Source organism: Panthera tigris, chromosome A1 (assembly GCF_018350195.1).
Source record: "Panthera tigris isolate Pti1 chromosome A1, P.tigris_Pti1_mat1.1, whole genome shotgun sequence".
NCBI lineage: Eukaryota > Metazoa > Chordata > Mammalia > Carnivora > Felidae > Panthera > Panthera tigris.
Window position 1 is genome coordinate 69225679 of NC_056660.1, and position 20456 is coordinate 69246134.

The window sequence follows — 20456 nt, forward strand, 5'->3', positions numbered from 1 at the left end:
CTGCCGGGCGGGCGGGGGTCCTGGCGGGGGTCCGAGCGCCTCCCGCGGGCCGTGCCCGGCGCCCAGCCGGCCGAGCGGAGCGGAGAGGAGGCCGGCAGGCGGGTGCGGGGAAGGGGCCTCGGCCCCGGCGCCCGGCGTGGGGAGGAGGAGACCGAGTCGGAGCTGGGGTTTGGCCGCGTACCCAACCCTCCTCCCCCCCCCTCCCCCGATCTCGCCCCCACCCCGGCCCGGTCCGGCCCAGCGGGCAGGGGGCCCGGGCGGCGAGGGAGCGGTGAGTGCCAGCTCTGAACTCTGCCATCTTCTTCCTGCTGCAAACGAGCCCACCCCGCTCCATCTACCCCCAGGGAAATGGGCTCCAGGCGACCTCCCCGAGGACAGAGTCTGGGGCAAGGAGACCTCGGGAGAAGAGTGCCCCGCGGGGTCAGTTCAAAACTACCAGGGCGGAGCTGCTTCGGTGTCTGGGTGAAGTTTTCGACCAACCCCAGGAGGAAAGCGAGAGGGAAGAGGTCGAGAGCTGTTAATTCCCAGTGCTTTTGCTGCTTGAAAACAGCCCCACTTGGAATGCTAGGCGCTGAAACTTAATCACTGGGGGGCTGAACCCCACTATCTCCGGGCTGCAGTCCCAGGCGGGAGCGTCGACCCAGGAGAAAGGGGAAAATGGGGGCCGGAGGGGCAAGGAGGAAGGGAAGACAATCGAAGGAAACCCGTGTCTAGACTTATCCCGAGCCCTCTCGCCCTCTGTCTCTCTGTCTCTCTCTCTCTCTCCCTCCCTCTGTCCCTCCCTTCCTCCCTCCCTCCCTCTCTCCCGCTCTCCCCCTCTCTCGGCTGCCCGCAAAAGCCCCAGGTCCCCTCTGGGGACCAGTACTGCCTTCACTTTTTAGTGACTGCAGAGAAAAGAAGCTCCAGAAAGTATTTCACTTACAGTGACAAACAGTGGCAGCCACTGACGTGATCGGCTGCACCTCAGGTTGTTGGGACCAGGCATTCATTCATGCGCGTGAACGCCCATATTGCTGTACCAGGTTGGAGTACAAAAAGTGAGTCCCCCGGAGATCACGAATAATTGGAGGAAACTCTAAAGTCCTCCACCGAGGTAAGGGGTGTTTATCCTCTGATGTGTCCCGGTATCCTGAGAATTTCTGTTCCCTCTGGTGCTCTGGATCAGGCAGAGTGAGGTGCTAAAGCTTAATCCCCACATTCCCTTTGGAAATGTGCATGTTTTTCCTCAGGGTCCTCCAGGATACCTCCAGATACCTTCATGGTTGTCACTGGTACATCATCTTCACTGCGTTATGAAGCCCTGCCTTCCCCAAGCACTGCTAGGAGAATGTGGCAAATACAAAGTTTAGAAAAGCGTGAGCCCTGATAACCTAAGAGCTTACCATCTTGTGTAAATTTTGTGTACCTAGTAAATGGTACTGTCGGCTGCACTGACAGCTCGGAGCCCGGAGCCTGCTTCAGATTCTGTGTCTCCCTCTCTCTCTCTCTCTCTCTCTCTCTCTCAGCCCCTTCCCTGCTCGTGCTGTCTCTCTCTCAAAAATAAATAAATCTTTAAAAAAATTTTTTTAAATGTTCATACTCCTGGGGCACCTGGGTGGCGCAGTCAGTTGATCGACTAACTTCAGCTCGGTTAATGATCTCACGGTTCATGAGTTCAAGCCCCACATCGGGCTTCCTGCTGCCCGCCTGTCAGTGCAGAGCCTGCTTTGGATCTTCTGTCCCCCTCTCTCTGCCCCTCCCCTGTGTGCGCTCTGCCAAAAATTTATAAATAAGTATTAAAATGTTCATATTCCTCAACCCAGAAAGGCTACTTGAAGTCACGTATCCTAAAGTTACAACCAAAAAGTACATTAGAATGGATACGAAAAGATGCATGTCGGGATAGCTATAATTGTGGGAAAACTAGGAACAGATTAAAATTTTAACAGATTTTTAAGTAAATGACAGTATTTTTATGCAGCAAGTACTACATAGTCATTAAAAATGATGTATTACAATATTTAGTAGCATGCAAAAGTATTTTCATTATCCATTGTTAAGAAAGAAAAACACAGGGTACAAAACAAATGTATACCCTGACCTCAAGCTACTTCATATATATGAAGTTATATTTAAGTATATAATTTACATATTTATATAATGTTATGTGTATATGCATAACCAGAGAAAAACCTGGAAATATATACACCAAGATTTAACAGTGGCTATCCTTGGAATTAAAGATGATTTGTTTTCAGTTTGTAATCAAGCAATAAAGACCATCATGCTAAAACTCTTTTGGGTTAGCGGTCAGGGCAATAACATGACAGCAAGACAAGGACGAAGAAACAGGGCAGTGGACAGAAATTTTTGGGCACTGAACTGAGGCATTACCATTGGAAAACTCTCAAACATTGGAGCCCAAATTGCATAACAAATAATCTTTTCCAACAAATAAGCCGTGGTGGGGGAGGGGAACATTGGACCACAATAACCTTGTATAAAAAGTAATCAGAATCCCATTTCATATCCAGAGGCTAGAGAGGCCAAGGGCATGTAGGTTATAATGGGATACGACTTATCTGGAAACAGTGGCTTGCATTCATTAGCTGGTCTATTTCCCTATTTATTTTTCCCTGTTATTTTCCCTGTTTATCTCCTCACCATGACTGAACTTCATTTCCTCCTTGGACCATGTTTATACCACTGAGCACGATTCTCCTTGAAAGAAAGGAAAGAAGCAAACCAAAAGTTCCTGGTCGTACTCAGTCATATACAGACATTACCCAGGATCCCCGGGGCAGTGGTCCTGTCCCTCTGTTTTAACAGAGCAGATGACTGACATCCCCCAGGATGAGATCCTGCCCAATTGGTTATTGCATCCATTCATCCATTAACACATTTTTTGAATGCCAAGTACAAGTCAGACATCTGGTTCAGCGTTGGGTCCATGAACACTGGCTCCTCAGGTACCTCTTATCCCGTTCTAGGGAAATAATCTCCCAGAATCCAAACTTCAGAATTTTACTACAGTAACACAATTGATTAAATTTAGAGTCGAAATAGCTCTAATTTCCACCAAGGAAAGAGGAGCATTATCCTGTCGTCCTCTGCGTCTCGTCACTTTGTCTCTCCACTCTCAACATATAATTACAACAGATCATCTACTACTGTAATTTCCGAAGGAAAGACTTTGAGGGTCTCCATAGAGATTATGCATTTTCTGGTCTCCATGGAGATACTTACTAACCGATGGAATTATTTTCATCCCCCGGCCCTCTTTGTCTTTTGTGTTGACTTAAGGATAAGAATAGGGCAATGAATTGTGATCTGACACATATTCAGGACCACAAAGGACATTTCCATACCCCTAGATAGAACCCCTCTGAATACAGAACCCTTGGTTGTTGATTCCCCCTAAGCCAGTGAGTAGTCTTAGCCAAGCTCAAAGAGCGCAGCCGAAAACAAGAATTCAACAATCAGTCCCTTCAATTCTCCTTCTGAGTTGAAAAGATAAACACCCCCAAATGCCACTTTATAAAGAGCAGCTAGGCAAGTAGCACATTAGCAATTTAAATGTACAGATTAAAGAAAGGGACTTACATGGTGAACTTTAAAGAGAGAAATATGAGTAACTTGGATAAGTAACTAACAGAAGGCTTGACAAATTTCTACACATGTTCAGCAGGTGAAGACACAAAAGAGGAAGGCAGATTATTAAGACTGGTATAAAGAAGCATGGTTAGCCATAGTTGATGACATGACAGCAAGAAAATATACGCTAGAGCCCCAGGGAAAGATCCAGCCACATTGGTGCAAAGGAAATGTCATTCTCTGGGTGTGGAGATAGGACCGCGAGCTCTCACAGCAACATATGACTGGAAGTCAGTTTGAGGCCCTGAATTTGTCTGCCAGGGCCGCCATGAAAAAGCACCCTGGGCCGGGTAGCTTGACAGAAATGTATCTCCTCGCAATTATGAAGGCTGGAGGTCGGGGGTGTCACCAAGGTTGATTCTTCTGAGGCCTCTCTCCTTGGCTTGGAGGTGCCCATCGTCTCCCTCTGTCTGCACATCGTGTTCCCTGTGCATCCTGATTTATTTTTAGAAGGACGCCTGCCATATTTGATTAGGGCTCACCCTAATGACTTCATTTTAACTTCATTCCCTCTTTTTTCTGTTTTTAAGATTTTATTTATTTTTTAAAAGTTCATTTATTTATTTTTGAGAGAGAGAGAGAGTGCATGCACATATGGGGAAGGAGCAGAGAGAGAAGAGAGAGAGAGAATCCCACCAGTGCAGAGCCCGATGCTGGGCTGAAACTCAGGAACCGTGAGGTCATGACCTGAGCGGAAGTCAGATGCTTCACCGACTGAGACACCCAGGTGCCCCAAACTTAATTACATCTCTAAAGACTTCATCTGCTGGGGTGTCTGGGTGGCTCAGTCGGTTAAGGGTCCAACTTTGGCTCAGGTCATGATCTCCCGGTTCATTTCGAGCCCCGGGTCAGGCTCTGTGCCGACAGCTCAGAGCCTGGAGCCTGCTTCCAATTCAGTGTCTCCCTCTCTCTCTGCCCCTCCCCCACTCTCACTTTGTCTCTCAAAAATGAACATACGTTAAAAAAAATTTTAAGAAATAAAGACTCCATCTGCATCTACAGTCACATGCTGAGACACTGAAGGTTAAGACCCCAACATAGGAAGGGGGTGGGGCACCACTCAGCGACAACACCGCCCTTTCACTGCTGTTCTGGCCACTCACTTTATCTGGTTCCTTCAGGCTCAGCTCCATGAGTGAGGGCTTCCTTTCTCCTCTCCCAAGGCCTGGGGACCATTCTACACAGTTCACATTTCACATTTATGCTAATAGAAATTGCTTCATATTTCCGTGGGCGTAGTCCCTAAACTTTTTCTCATGCAGAAACTAGAGCATTAATCCCCAACCACTGAACAACCGAGGGCAGACGCAGGGAACAGAAGCACGTATTTACTCGGTAAAACATTTCTAGTTAGAAGAAATTACCTGGAATGCATGGCAGAATCTGCCAGAAGAGAGTTCAAAAGTAATAAATACTCATTTCAGCCCAAAGGTTATACTCTAATAAAGTCTCTTTTTCTCTCTAGTGCCTCCTCGGCCCCTGAGGATCGCTGCACTTGAAGGTACAGGATGTTTGGGGACTGAGCCCATCCCAGGCAGGGACTTTTTGTTCTACATTCCTGGGGTGGCAATTCTGGGGGCTCACACCGGGGAAGTTTAAGCTGTTTAGAAGGGAGCATTAGCACAGGCTCACTAGGAAAATTCTCATGTGCAATTTTGCCTGGCAAAAAGCCAATTAACAGAGCTTGTCACCCTCTGAGCAGCGGCCACTTGACCCTGCCAATCAGCTCATAAAGGCTTCAGTACACAAAGCCTCATCAAGCGCTGTGTGTGTGTGGATTTCTCTCCCTCCTGAGGCTGGGTTTGCGTGCAAATGTATCCAGAAAGGGCATAAATGAAATCATCCCCAGAAGGGTGATGTCATCTATCCCCCAGTCTCGGAACTACAGTGCCAGTTCTTAAAAGCCCTTGGCCCTGTTTTCTGACAAGGAAGACAAATTGTAGAAAGTGATTTTAATTTTCACTTCAAGGAGATCTAGGGAATTACGTGCTTAAGGAACGTTGTATAACCACACAAAGGTAAAATGTGCCTCTGAGTGGTAGGCATCGGTTCCAGAATGCACACAAACAACTATGGGTGGAATCCTCATGAAAATACTGACCTAACACAGCCCTGTCATCAAGGATCGACCGGAAAAAAAAAGATTTAAGCATGTAGCTTCATACCTTGATTTTCCAGCCCAGTTTTATTTGGTTTCCTAAGAAGCTATGTTAGTGAGACTATTAGAGCTCTTTGAACAAGTGACAGAAACCTAGCTCAGACCTTCGTAACCACGAAAGGGAAATTTTATCTCAGTGATGGAAATCCAAGCTTCCTAAGTGAGGATAAATCCAGGAGGGTGTGTTCAATGATGAGATCAGAACTCTGTCTTGCCCTGACTCTCTTCTTTGCTAGCCTCTGCTTCATCCTCATGTGGGTTTTCTAGACCAGGTGTCAAGAATCTCTCTATATGGTCTTTGTAATCCCAGAGAGAAAAGAGTAATTTTCTCTCATCCAATGTCATATACCAAAGCTAGTGGAGGGACTCAAATTTATGTACGTTCTTGTGACCAGAAGGCAAGAGAAGACGCAGGGATGGTCCTTTCTAGTCAAGATAGTATGGAATGGACATACAGGACATGTTCCTATTCCTGTATAGAAGATATGTCCCATCCCTGTATAGAAGACACAGGGATGGAACAGTCTAGTCCAGGTAGTGTGCAAGAGGCAGTTCCTGGATAGAAAGATGTCTAGGGCACCTGGATGGCACAGCCAGGTAAGCAACCTGACTATCGGTTTCAACTCAGGTCATGATCTCACTGTTCGTGAGTTCAAGCCCCACGTCGGGCACCACGGCTGGCAGCACGGAGCCTACTTGGGATTCTTTCTCTCTCCCTCTCCTCTGCCCATCCCCCCTCCCTCCCTGCCCCTCCCCCACTTGCACTGTCTCTGTCTCTCTCAAAATAAATAAGTACACTTAAAAAAAGAAAGAAAGAGAAAGAAAGAAAGAAAGAAAGAAAGAAAGAAAGAAAGACTCCTGGCCTGAGACATTCCACCTTTGGCTGCCCAGCACATGTACATCCACGCACATGCGCGCGCGCGCACACACACACACACACACACACACACACTTATATGCACCCAGATGTTCTCTTTTCCCATTTATGATTTCTTTTATGCACGCCTCTCCCCAACATAATACAGCCAACCCATGCATAACTATTCATGTGCTTTTCTCTTCTCCGAAGCAAGCCAAGTGCCTTCTAATTAGGTCAACCATTCCTACTCTGGGGGCTCTGGATAATATGTATTCCTCTCTGTCAAGTCTGGATGTAGCTTTTCACAGGTCAGCAATCTACTGTATATCTACATCGTAAATGTTAGCACGCTTAATGTGTTTAACATGAGAAAAAAAATTGATAACCACCTTAAAAACTCTTCTCTGAAAAGAAGGGGAAAAAAATAAGAAGATGTCATCATGAGTCTGTAAAATACATGATATTTTCTTGGTAAATGAGGTGGTCAGGAGAGGGCCGGGTCAGCCACTGGCACTGTACTTGTCTCTGTTCTTTGAAAGGTTCTCCATATTCTGTGGCCTTCCATGGCCACCCTGGAGAGGAGCATATATATAGGCTGGCCTTCTGGAGTGTGCACGGCTTCAGCAGCCCACCTCTTATTGCTGAGGATTTGGGGTCCCGGGGATGGTCTTAAGTGTAGACTTTCTCCTTCCCAACTTTCTCCTTCCCAACACCCTTAGTATCTCAGTAATTTTTCATAGGAACCCTGAGCCAAAGGAAACACTCAACAGTCCATCCAATTAACTAAGAAGCTATGTACAAGCAACTTAATAAATATTTCTGTCTTAGTAACTTAGTAGCCCTTTGAAAAAAGAACACAGTAAATTAGAAAATAATCTGTTAATTTCAGTCTTAAATTACCACCATTACTTGCTAAGGGGACATATGTTCCTTTTGGACACTGTACAGCTTCTCAGACCTCAGAATGAGATTGGACATATTTCTTCAGTTCTTCAATTCTTGTTACACACTGATTTTTTATCATAGCAGCTGCCAAAATATAAGCAGTTGCTTGGATGATATACGACATCATTGAAAAGAATGTAGCATGATCTCATGTTGAAACTGTGGACCACCTGCCAGCTTGATGTCCAACAGATGCTTAATCTGCTGTATTTCTTGAAAATTTTAAATACCCTGTGGTGCCTCTGTGAATTCTTTGCAGTACTCAGGACACCTGGGGCAGAGTTTGGGAACCATGGTTTTAACAATTTAGCAATAACAGGTTTATGTTTGCCCTTGTGATAGAAGTCCCTTGAAAACTGAGTAGGAGACCAAAGCCACAAACCTGTTGAGTCAGGGTCTTGGAATCTGAACCTTTTCATTGCATTTTCTGGCCTTTTTATACCAAGAGCCTCCTGAGTGTTGGGCTGTGTCACACCAGTATGGTGAAAGTGCATGCCCATGGTCCCTGGCAAATGGGCAGTCCCAAGGCATCCAGAGCCCCCGGCCGGTGGCCTCTGGAGGGAGGAGCACTGTCTTCTGTTCAGACCAGTTCACCTTACAAATACTATCTTTACGTAGATATGGATGTTACAAATATTCATTCTCAGTACCTGTTGCGTCCAAATTCTACAAATGATCCGGGTCCTGAAGTACAAAGAAGAACAATTCGGCCAGCTCCAAATCAAGCATCCAACAGGTCAGGGGGCACCAGCTTCTCCAGTACAGGAACTCCTACAGCCTCCCATTCTGTCTCACCCATGCCAATTTTCCTCTCACATCTTCCATTCCTGGTTCCAGTTTTTTACTTGTCTGGACTCTGTTGGTTTCACGCAACAGAAACCCAGTTAAAATGAGCTTAAACAAGAAGTAAGTTATCTCATTTAACGGGGAAATCCAGTCTCTATAAGCCAGTCACAGTCAAGTTGAGAGAGTAAAATTGTAAAAGGTCAAGGTAGCTGCTGACAACTCAGTTTGGGGATTCAAAGAAGGTGATCAGGACTCTGTGTGCCTTTTTTAAAGAAATATTTATTTATTTTGAGAGAGAGAGAGAGAGCACGAGCTGGGAATGGGCAGAGAGAGAGGGAGACAGAGAATCCCAAGCAGGCTCTGCGCTGACAGCAAGGAGCCCAACACAGGGCTCAAACTCACGAACCATGAGATCACGACCTGAGCAGAAGCCGAGAGTCTGACGCTTAACTGACTGAGCACCCCAGGCACCCCAGGACTCTGTGTGTCTTGGTATTTTGGCTCATTGGTTCCTGCTTGTGTTGCTTATCAGACAGACTCTTTCCATAGGATAGCAGGATGATTATGTCAGCCTTAGACCTTCATCATCCTAAGGGTTTAAGAGCCCAGATTAAAGGGAGCATCCTTCATGAGAGCTCTGCCCAGAACTCATAGGGAGGATTCTGATTGGCTGGAGCAGTGGGAGGGACAGAATTATCCCATCAGAATCCAGGGACAGAGGACAGGTTTTTTTGTGGGTGGCAGTACTCTAAATAAAGTGACAGTGAACAGACTGCCCTATACCCCCTAGAGGGGGGGAACTGGAGGTTTGTTCTGAGTAGCTGCTTAATCTGGCAGTGGGGAAATCTTTCTTATTAAGTTCAGGATCTTCTTAGAGAGTTGTAAGCATCAGGGACTGGCAAACTTTTCCTGTAAAGGGTGGGACAGTCAATATTTTAGGTTCGTGGAACATGTGATCTCTGTCACAGTTACTCAACTCCACTGTTGTATCAACAAAGTAACCACACACAATATGAATTCAAGTGAGCATAGCGGAAACTCTGTTTACAAACACAGCTGGTAAGTTAGATTTGCTCCCTGGGCAGTAGTTTGTTGACCCCTGCTCTGGATAAGTGACCTTGGAAAGTTGGGTGTATGGTCAGACCATTGCAGAGAGTTCAAACAGGACAAGTTTAGGGGAGTACACAAAGGAGGAAAAAGAAAGTACAGTGACACTACATGGATATGTAGAGTTCACAGAAAGAGACCAAGGAGCTATCCTGGACCATATATTGTAAGTAAGTCCTTAATACATAATTGTAACTAAAGATAAAGGCAGGGTCCAAAATACATGTATAACTGGAAAGAACACAAGAAAGCAAGTTTTTGTAGGCAGGATTCAGGCCCTCTGGGAATATTACCAGTGGACCTTCACAATGAAAATTGAGTCATACCAAGAGTAACTATCGGGGTGCCTGCGTGGCTCTGTCTGTGAGTAAGTGTCCGATTCTTGATCTCAGCTTAGGTCTTGATGTCAGGGTTGTAGCTTGAAGCCCCATGTTGGGCTCTGTGCTGAGCATGAAGCCTACTTAAAAAAAAAAAACAAAAAGAATATGCTGAACTTGGGTGGCTCAGTCGGCTAAGCGTCCGACTCTTTGTTTCAGCTCAAGTGATGATCTCATGGCTTTTTGGGTTCGAGATCCACATTGGGCTCTGTGCTGGCAGCGTGGAGCCTGCTTGGGATTTCTCTCTCTCTCTCTCTCTCTCTCTCTGTCCCTCCCCCACTCTCTCAGTCTTTATCTCTCTCAAAATAAATAAATAAAATATTTAAAAAGGAATACCTACGAAGAGTCATGAACTCCTTAAGGTGAGGATCCAAGTGTAATTTTTTACCTTGTGACCCCAAGAGTGTTTCTGGTGTGGGGATACAGAAGAATATAATAAATATTTGTTTATGCATGTCAGAAACAGGTAAGTTTAAAAATAAAAATTCTATTATTTAGAAAGTGCTTAAAAATATGAGAAAACTGGGGCTTACACACTGCTGATGGAAATGTAAGTTGGTATGCATTTCTTAGAGGGACTTTTAGTCATGTAACAAAAGCCTTAAAATATTCATACTTTTTTCCTATTATATTTTTACGTCAAGATATTATGTTTAAGAAATGAGTACAACTTTTTAGAAATGTCATGTGAAGATGAGCATCACATTGCTATTTATAACAAAGAAAAAATAAAAGCAGTTGAAATGTCCTATTATAAAGGTTTGGCTAAAAGATTATGGTTCACTCATAGAATGGTATAAATTCTATGTAGCAACTTAAAATTATTGTGTAAATTAATACTGAGACACTTACTGAAGATATTCATGGCTCAAACAAGGATAAGTGGGAAAAACAAGTTATAGGAATGTATGTTATGTATATACATACATATATGTAAAATGTATGTAAAATTCATATGTACTACCTTCTGCTTCTGGCAATGGCTGAATTCTGGCCTAGGGTATTTCAGAACAATGCCACCAAGTATAACTGGAAAAACTAGATAAATTAATTAATAGACACATCAATAAAATTTTTAAAAACCCACGTGTTTGACGTTATCAGAGAGTTAGCCCGGCAATTTGTGGAGCTAAGATCTAGAAGAGAGGGAAGAGGTGGGCCTGGTATGTGGGGCTGCTTTCCTCCTTGAGGCGACTGCTAATTTGAAAGAGACAACTGAGTGGCAAAAGAGTAAAAGAGAGGTTTTGCACTTTGACAGCGCTAAGCAGGCAAAGTTGTGATTTCAGGACTCTCTAAGGAAGAGAAGTTTTGGCAAACAACCCAGACTTTTGGTTGGGACCACAAAGCACTAGATCCTAAAAATGAAGGTGAATCTCACAAGAAATAAATCTACCTTCAAATCAGCCCAATAAGTTAGACTAAGATGACCTGTCTGTCCTAGCCTTATGCTATACCAGAAATAAACCTTAATCCTTTCTGGAAGAAGATACCATCATCTCGAGTCTCAATCCATCTCTACATTTTTTCATAAACAATGTATGACACGCTATAAAAAATAACCAGGCATACAAGAAGGCAAGATAGGACAGAAGACCAAGAGAAAAAATATATAATAGAAACATATTCATAGGAGGTATCTAGGTGATCAGAAGAAACAGTAAAATAAATATGATGAATATATTTAAGAAATTAAATGATGAGATGGAGACTTTTCTAGAAAAAATGGAAACTATAAAAAATAATCAAGTGAAAATCCTAGAAATAAAAAATATAATTGAAATTCTTAAAAATTTGATGAGTTTATGGGGCACCTGGGTGGCTCAGTCAGTTGAGCGTCAGACTTCGGCTCAGGTCATGATCTCACAGTTTGTGGGTTCGAGCACCACATCGGGCTCTGGGCTGACAGCTCGGAGCCTGGAGCCTGCTTTGGATTCTGTGTCTCTGTCTGTCTCTGCCCCTTCCCTACTCATGCTCTGTCTCTCTGTCTCTCAAAAATAAATAAACATTAAAAAAAAATTTAAATTTTTGATGAGTTTAAGAGCTGATCAAATACAACTGAAGATTTATTTATTTTTAAATGTTTATTTATTTTTGAGAGAGAGAGAGAGAGCCCAAGTGGGGGGAGGGACAGAAAGAGAGAGGGAGACACAGAATCCAAATCCGGCTCCAGGTCCTGAGCTGTCAGCACAGAGACCGAAGCGGGGCTCAAACCCACAAACTGTAAGATCATGACCTGAACTGAAGTCAGACACTTAACTGACCAAGCCACCTAGGTCCCCTGAAGATAGATTTAATAAAGGGAAGTAATGTGTGTGTACATGTGTGTGTACACACTGAAGCTCAAAACATAAAGTTGAGTAAAAGAAGGCAAATAGAGTACTGCACATATGGAGTACTATATGGTTCCACTTACATGAAGTTTAAAAACAGATGAAACTAATCTACAGTGTTAGACATCCAGAGTAGTTAAATCTGAGAAGATAAAAGGAATAATGATTAGTTGTGGGAATGAGGGGGCTATTTCTTGACCTGAGTTGCTATACTGGTGGTTACACTTTGAATTATTCATCAAGCTATTTTTGATTTGTGTACTTCTTTCTATGTATATGTCAATAAAATATTAACATATGTATATACACACATGTAAATATAAAAGGCTATTTATATAGGTTATCTTTGAGCATTATGGATAATTTTTTTCTTTGTGTTTTCTGCAACAATTATGGATTCCTTATGAAAAAGGAAACAAGAGGCACCTGGGTGGCTTAAGTCGGTTAAGCATCTGACTTCAGCTCATGGTCATGGTCACAGTTCCTGGGTTTGAGCCCCGTGTGGGGCTCTGTACTGACAGCTCAGAGTCTGGAGCCTGCTTCAGATTCTGTGTCTCCCTCTCTCTCTCTGTCCTTCCCCTGCTCTAACTCTGTCTCTGTCTCTCTCAAAAATAAACATAAAAAAACATTTTTTTAAGGAAATAAGAAGGAGAAAAAATATACTGACCTATTGTTTTTATTTATTTAATTATTATTTTTTTTTAGAGAAAGAGAGAGCACACACAAGCAAGGGAGAGGGGCAGAGGGAGAGAGAGAATTTCAAGCAGAGCTAGAGAGAGAAAGAGAGAGAGAGAATTTCAGTCACCCCCAGTTGTTTTTGTTTAAAAACTGAGGTATAATTAAGATATAACTGACAAGTTTTATTTATTAAAATTCTTCTAATACCAGAATAAAAGTAAATGAGATTTAGATTTGGCTTAAGAAAGAATCTCCCGGAACTAAAAGTTGTTAAACAGAGAAAACGATGGATTCTTCTTCCCTGGTAGCCTTTCAAAATAGTGTAACTGTTAAGTGAGGTCTTCCCTGAAGGCATGGCTATAGGTTAGAATACTGTTTAAGATTCATTTTGGGGGCATCTGGGTGGCTCAGTCAATTAAGTGTCCGATTCTTGATTTTGTCTCAGGTCATGATCTCACGTTTTGTTAGATCGAGCCCCATGTCAGGCTCTGTGCTATCACACAGAGGGATTCTCTCTCTCCCTCTCTCTGCCCCTCCCCCTCTCACTTGTGTGGGTTTGTGCTCTCTCCCTCTTTCTCAAAATAAATAAATAAACACTTTTTAAAAAAAGATTCATTTTGGGCCTATGATCCTATAGCTTTCAATATGAGGGAGGTATATTTAAGGAACTTCATTTATAGTGAGTTTACCTTCCACGTGATGAGCCGGTGGCAGGAAATAACATACAATCATGTCGTTAGGAACTCATGGTCCACGGAGGTCATATAATTATAGATGAAATGTGAATTCCATTCACTCATTCATTAACAGTTACGAACTGTGTATGTCTGAGTCAGATTTAAGGGACTGAGATATTGCAGTAAACATGACAAAATCTATGCTCTTGTGGAGTTTATATTCTAGTAAACAAGCAAATATATAACATATCAAGTAGTAATAAGAGCACTGAAGAAAAAGCAGAATAAGAATGATCGTGGATGGGTGCCTGGGTGGCTCAGTCGGTTAAGTGTCCAACTTCAGCTCAGGCCAATGATCTCTCGGTTTGTGAGTTCGAGCCCCGCGTCAGGCTCTGGGCTGACAGCTCAGAGCCTGGAGCCTGCTTTGGATTGTGTGTCTCCCCCTCTCTTTGCCCCTCCCCCACTCATGCTCTGTCTCTCTCTGTCTCTTGACAATAAACGTTAAAAAAAGAAAGAAAGAAAAGAATGATCATGGAGATGATTGTACAGAGTGAGCAATTTTAAAGATTTTTTTAAGTAGGAGCACCTGGGTGGCTCAGTCGGTTGAGTGTCCGACTTCAGTTCAGGTCATGATCTTACGACTCGTCTCATGGGTTCGAGCCCCACATTGGGCTCTGTGCTGACAGCTCAGAACCTGAAGCCTGCTTTGGATTCTGTGTCTCAGTCTCTCTCTGCCCTTCCCCTGCTCATACTCTCTCTCTCTCTCTCACTCTCTCTCTCAAAAATAAATAAACATTAAAAAAAATTTTAAAGATTTTTTTAAAGTAGTCTCCACACCCAACGTGGGGCTCCAACTTACAACCCCGAGATCAAGAGTCACACATTCTACTGACTGAGCCCGCCAGGTGCCGGTGGGGCTAGCGCAGTCTGAGTAGGCAGGAGAGAATTGTGAGGGATGAAGTAGCTTGAACAGATCATGTAGGGACTTATGGTCTATGATGAGGACTTTTGACTTTATCTTTCTGAAATGGGAAGCTTTGAAGAATTTCAACAGAGGCATGGTGTGATCTGACAAATTTGAAATGTGTTACTCTGGCTGCCGAGAAGAGAATTGAGAGTGAAAAGGCAGCAGTAGAAAGAGACCACGAGAAGTCCCTTGTTCTTCTCCAGGCAAGACGTGGCGGTGGTTTGGACCACAAAGGTATTACAGGACCTAGGGAAAGGGGAGGTGATTCTGAATGTATTTTGAAGGCAAAGACTATAGGATCTGTTGAAGGAATAGATGTAGAATGTAAGAAAAATAGAGAAATCAAGAATAACTCCGACTGGCGCTCCTGGGTGGCTCAGTCGGCTAAGCGTCTGACTCTTGATTTCGGCTCAGGTCATGATCTCACGGTTGTGGGTTCAAGCCCCGTGCCTGACAGCACCGAGTCTGCTTGGGGTTCTCTCTCTCCCTCTCGTGGCCCCTCCCCCACTTGTATGCACGTGCATGCGTGTGCTCTCTCTCAAAAGAAATAAATAAACTTGAGAAAAAAAAAAGAATAACTCCAAAGATTTTAGCCTGAGAAACTAAGAGATATAAGAGGCAACATTTATTGAAATGGTAAAAGTCTTGAGAAATACAGTTGGGGAGGGGAATAGGACCATATTAGCTGAATCAACTCACCGTTTGTTTCTTACACAGGAGGAAGCAGCTAAAAAGACTGTGTTAGGCAGGTACTCCTTCAGAATGGATGAAAAGAACCATTCTCACATTTTGATAATGATTTTTGCAAATTATACATACCACAGAGTTCATAATGCTAATACCTTCACAAACTATTTGTTATTCATTTTGCTCAAATTGCTTTCTTTCAGATGCTGCATTTTTTTTTTATTTATTTTTTTTTAATATATGAAATTTACTGTCAAATTGGTTTCCATACAACACCCAGTGCTCATCCCAAAAGGTGCCCTCCTCAATACCCATCACTCACCCTGCCCTCCCTCCCACCCCCCATCAACCCTCAGTTTGTTCTCAGTTTTTAACAGTCTCTTATGCTTTGGCTCTCTCCCACTCTAACCTCTTTTTTTTTTTTTCCTTCCCCTCCCCCATGGGTTTCTGTTATGTTTCTCAGGATCCACATAAGAGTGAAACCATATGGTATCTGTCTTTCTCTGTATGGCTTATTTCACTTAGCATCACACTCTCCAGTTCCATCCATGTTGCTACAAAAGGCCATATTTCATTTTTTCTCATTGCCACGTAGTATTCCATTGTGTATATAAACCACAATTTCTTTATCCATTCATCAGTTGATGGACATTTAGGCTCTTTCCATAATTTGGCTATTGTTGAGAGTGCCGCTATAGACATTGGGGTACAGGTGCCCCTATGCATCAGTACTCCTGTATCCCTTGGATAAATTCCTAGCAGTGCTATTGCTGGGTCATAGGGTAGGTCTATTTTTAATTTTCTGAGGAACCTCCACACTGCTTTCCAGAGCGGCTGCACCAATTTGCATTCCCACCAACAGTGCCAGAGGGTTCCTGTTTCTCCACATCCTCTCCAGCATCTATAGTCTCCTGATTTCTTCATTTTGGCCACTCTGACTGGCGTGAGGTGGTATCTGAGTGTGGTTTTGATTTGTATTTCCCTGATAAGGAGCGACGTTGAACATCTTTTCATGTTCAGATGCTGCATTTTAACAGGGTCATAATGAATGGCAAACCATAATATCCACACCTGGGAACCATTTTAACTCATATACATCTCTCTTTTTATTTTATTAATTTTATTTTTTTTAATTTACAACCAAATTAGTTAGCATATAACTAATATATATCTTTTACCACGAACCTTAAGTATCACCCTTTCTGAAAAGCTTTCCCTTGACTCATTAGTTAGGGTTAGATACTCTTCCCATAGATTTCTAAAGAACCCCAAAGATCATTTTATCATGTTTCTTACCAAATACCTTGTATTGTCATCATCTATTTCTCTCCCTGACCAAGTGGACAGATTGAATTATTTTTGAATACTCAATAGCTGACTCAAGTCTCGGCACTTAATAAAAAATGCGGCAAAAGAAGGAAGAAGGGCAGGGAGGGAAGGAAAGCAAGAGGGGTTTAGAATGTATTTTCTCTCCATTACATAGAGATTATTTCATTGCACTAGGCTCACTTTACCTTAGTTTCCCGCCAATCCACTGGGCCATGTGAGATGTAGGTGTAGTCTAGCAATGTAGTGTCGTATGATTAAGTGGAAAATTACAACACGATGACTTATGGAAGCATCTTAACATCTTCCCTCTGTTGCAATTGTACGAACACTGAAATTATAGACCAGAACTGTCCAATAGAGCTTTCTGCAGTGATGGAAATGTTCTATATCCATGCTGTCCAGTAGAGTACTTAGATGCATATGGCCTTTGAACACTTGAAATGTGGCAGGTGTGACTGAGGAGCTGAATTTTTTATTTAATTTAATGAATTTAACTTAAAGTTTATTTTTATTTTTATTTTGAGAACAAGCAGAAGAGGAGCAGAGAGAGAGGGAGACGGAATCCTAAGCAGGCTCTGTGCTATCAGCACAGAACCCCATGTGGGGCTCGAGCTCATGAACTGCGAGATCGTGACCTGAGCCAAAATCAAGAGTCAGATACTTCACCAACTGAGCCACCCAGGCACCCCTAAACTTAAATTTAAGTAACTACACGTGGGGAGTGGCTACTATTTGGATCGTACAGTCATAGAGTCTACTGGGAGTCATATTTTCTAATTTCCTTACTTCACAGATGAAGAAACTCAGTCTTAAAAGAAGCAACATTGTTTGCCCAACTTCCTAATTCCTTGTACTGAAACATGTTTCTGATTTTGTCACTACTCATTCCTAATGTGACCTTTATGTTGAAATCTATTTCTTCCGTAGAAACTTTTAATTTCCAGATCACAGACCAAATGCAATCCTTACAGACTAGTAACAGTAATAAACCACTTTAAAGGGGGCGGGGGAGACCTTATGTGCCACTATATTTAGAAAAATGTGATTTTCTCAATAAAAAATGATGATGATGATGATAAATTATATACTGTGGCTCATCCGATGATTACTTTCCTTAAGTAGTATCATTTGTTGAAACTCAGAACTAGCTACACAGAACATTATTCCAGCGGTAAACTGAACAACTGAACAAAGAACCTGATTTCTGAGACTCTGCATTCTCATCTAGATAATGATGAAGTGGGGACACATAAAATGACTGAAAAATAAATGATTATATAAAATAAGTATCACAGCTACTTCCAAAAGTACTTTCATATTCAGTACAGATATCATGGGGGTGGGGAATGTAGGTGAGGGTGGTCTTGGAGGAGGGGTGGAGGGCTGAGGGGAGGCTGAGGAGAGGCTGGGAATTGTCTCTCTTCTCCTGTGATAATGAGTACAATTCTTGTAAACCTACCGGGTGCCAGGCCCTATAGCCTATAGAACACTCTTTTCGCTAGCTTAAACCAAACTCTGTTTCTCTTTGGACTTTCCTTACACAGTCACTCAGCAAATGGCCGACCCCAGATGGACCAAAGGTTCACCTTCACTCTCCTGTACCTTGGAGGCAGAGCACCTGCAGCAAATTGCAGACTGGGTGTGAAATTGCCCGCCGCATACAGACCCCCAGCCCTCCCTGGGAACCACCTGTTCTACTCTGGATGGTCATCCTTCCTGCTCCCCTCACAGCCCAGCACACTACTTCTGCCTTATTGCTCTTAGTAGACGACATTCCTCCTGCATCACCAAGAACAGAAGCCATCAGATGACAGATGTCTCATCTCTCACCTCCATGTCTACAAACCTACTGACATTGGTCTTGACCCTCTCTTCTTGCCACAATATGGCACAAGCCCTTTCCTTGCATCTAAGTCCATTCCTTGCAACCCTCCTCTGTTTTCAGGGACCTCATGATACCTCTCAGTTTCTGTCACTTCTGGATCTCTGGTCTCTTTTTCACCCAGTCTTCCCTGTCAGCATTTAAACACACTGATGTCTTTTCTATTTTGAAAGATAAAAGACAACCTTCCCCCTATACCACATGCTCTCCAGCTACCATCCCAACCATCTCCTTACCTCCACCCCCTTCTTCAAAGTGTGTTCTAGTTCCTTGTCTCAGTCTCCCCTCTCAGATCCCTCCATCGAGGATACCACCACCACTCCGCTGGAACCGTGCTAAATTCACCAGTGACCTAGGTGGGCACTTGTGTCTCATGGGCCATTTGCGGTCTTTTGTTTTTTCATCTGAGCATCTGACATGGTTGCCTATGCTGCCTTCTGGCAGCATTTTCTTGTGTTGGCATCTGCATCACACATTCCTGGGCCCCTCTTTTAGGTTTCTCCTTCTCCTGATTAATCAGCTAGTCTTATAAACCTGTTGTCTAAATTCCTTGGGTATCCACCCGTTTCCTCCATCACTACTGTTACTGCCCTACTCTGAACCCCACTACTTAAAGTGCGGCCCATGACTAGGAGTGTCATATACATCTAGCAGTTTGCTAAGACACACCCCCTCACCCTGTGATTTGCATGTACATGGAAGCTCGAGAAGCGCCTCTCCAACCAAAGTAATTTTTCCACCTGGGCTCCCTGTTTCTACTCTGGCTCCTTCCAATGGATTCTCCACACAGCAAATCAAATCACGTCACTCCTGTACTAAAAGCCTTTCAATAGCCTCCGATTTTCCTTAGAATAAAGTGTATTCTGTACAGTGTTCCTTTTGTTTGCTGTGACTCAAGATACTGTGGTCCTTTGTCTACTTTACATCTTTACTGCACCTCTTTTAACATAAGAAGTATTTGACAGCTTTATTTTTTTAACTACCTTAAATCAAGAAATGTTTTATTTAATTTTGTCCTTTTGCGAGGGGTTCAAATGTTATATTTGCATTGTAAATGGGACTATTTCTCAGTTCTCGTAGTTAGCTAATTCACATAATAAATGCATAGAAAAAGCCCGCAAGGATTGAAGAAGTGTTTTTCTTTGCAAAATGCTATAAATTATGCTCTGAAAGCTTGAGAGAAACCCCTTTGGATGAACAGGATTAAAATCTGAATGTTGTAAGCATGAAGAACAAAACTCTTTCTAATTTTTTTTTTTTTTTATGAGGAAGACCGTATTCTGGACATATGGCCACTTCTTGAACAAATCCAGAGAACATCCTCTGACATACCTATATGTGCTGAAAACAGGTTCAGCACTCCGCTTCAATTCCCCAGCAAATGCCAGTGTGGAAAAAGGTTTTGTTGTCACAGGTAACCCATGGAGCTTTAAAAGCAAAAGCACTATTGTTGAGTCTGTAAAATTCAATGTAAAAAATACCCCTTTCCCTTGTTTAAGTATAAAAGAAGAATGGGGGATAGAAATGTTTCACAAGGCTGTGGAATCCAATCCAAAATATAAACTGCAATGTAGTTTCCCCTCAAAAACTTTCTATGCCTTATAATTTGCAGTAGGGTAAACGGTGCTGCTGATAAACTCTGATTAGGCTGCCTAGAATGTTGCCTGAAATCATCAGGCAGCCCTGCTCTCAGGCAACACAGTCCAAGATACTCTGGAATGTTTCTGATTCATTCACAGCACTGAATGACAGTCATTGGTAGGGCTGTAGGGAGGTATGCACGTTCTTGTCATGGAGGGCCACGGCAAAGGAAGGATTTTCTAAGAACAGCTGAATTCAGGAGTGATGACAGGGGCTTCTGCAAAGTAGGGACCAAAGAACCCGAAGCTTGGCTGTGGGGGTGCAGGCGGCTTGAAAAGACAGAACTTAGGAGAGAGGAAGAGGAGAGTCGAAAAACCCAAACCAGCAAAGTAAACCACATATCGCGTGATTCCGTTTATATGAAACATGGAGAATAGGCCAGTCCATAGAGACATAAAGT

At 43.1% G+C, this 20456-nt stretch overlaps 1 long non-coding RNA gene across 1 annotated transcript; it reads left to right on the forward strand.

The window, feature by feature from the left end:
• The first annotated feature begins 205 nt into the window (after positions 1–205).
• Positions 206–19471, forward strand: LOC122236734. The gene is made up of 3 exons (XR_006214971.1): positions 206–1093; positions 5099–5134; positions 18078–19471. It is a non-coding gene; the product is annotated as an uncharacterized LOC122236734 (long non-coding RNA).
• Positions 19472–20456: the final 985 nt, after the last annotated feature.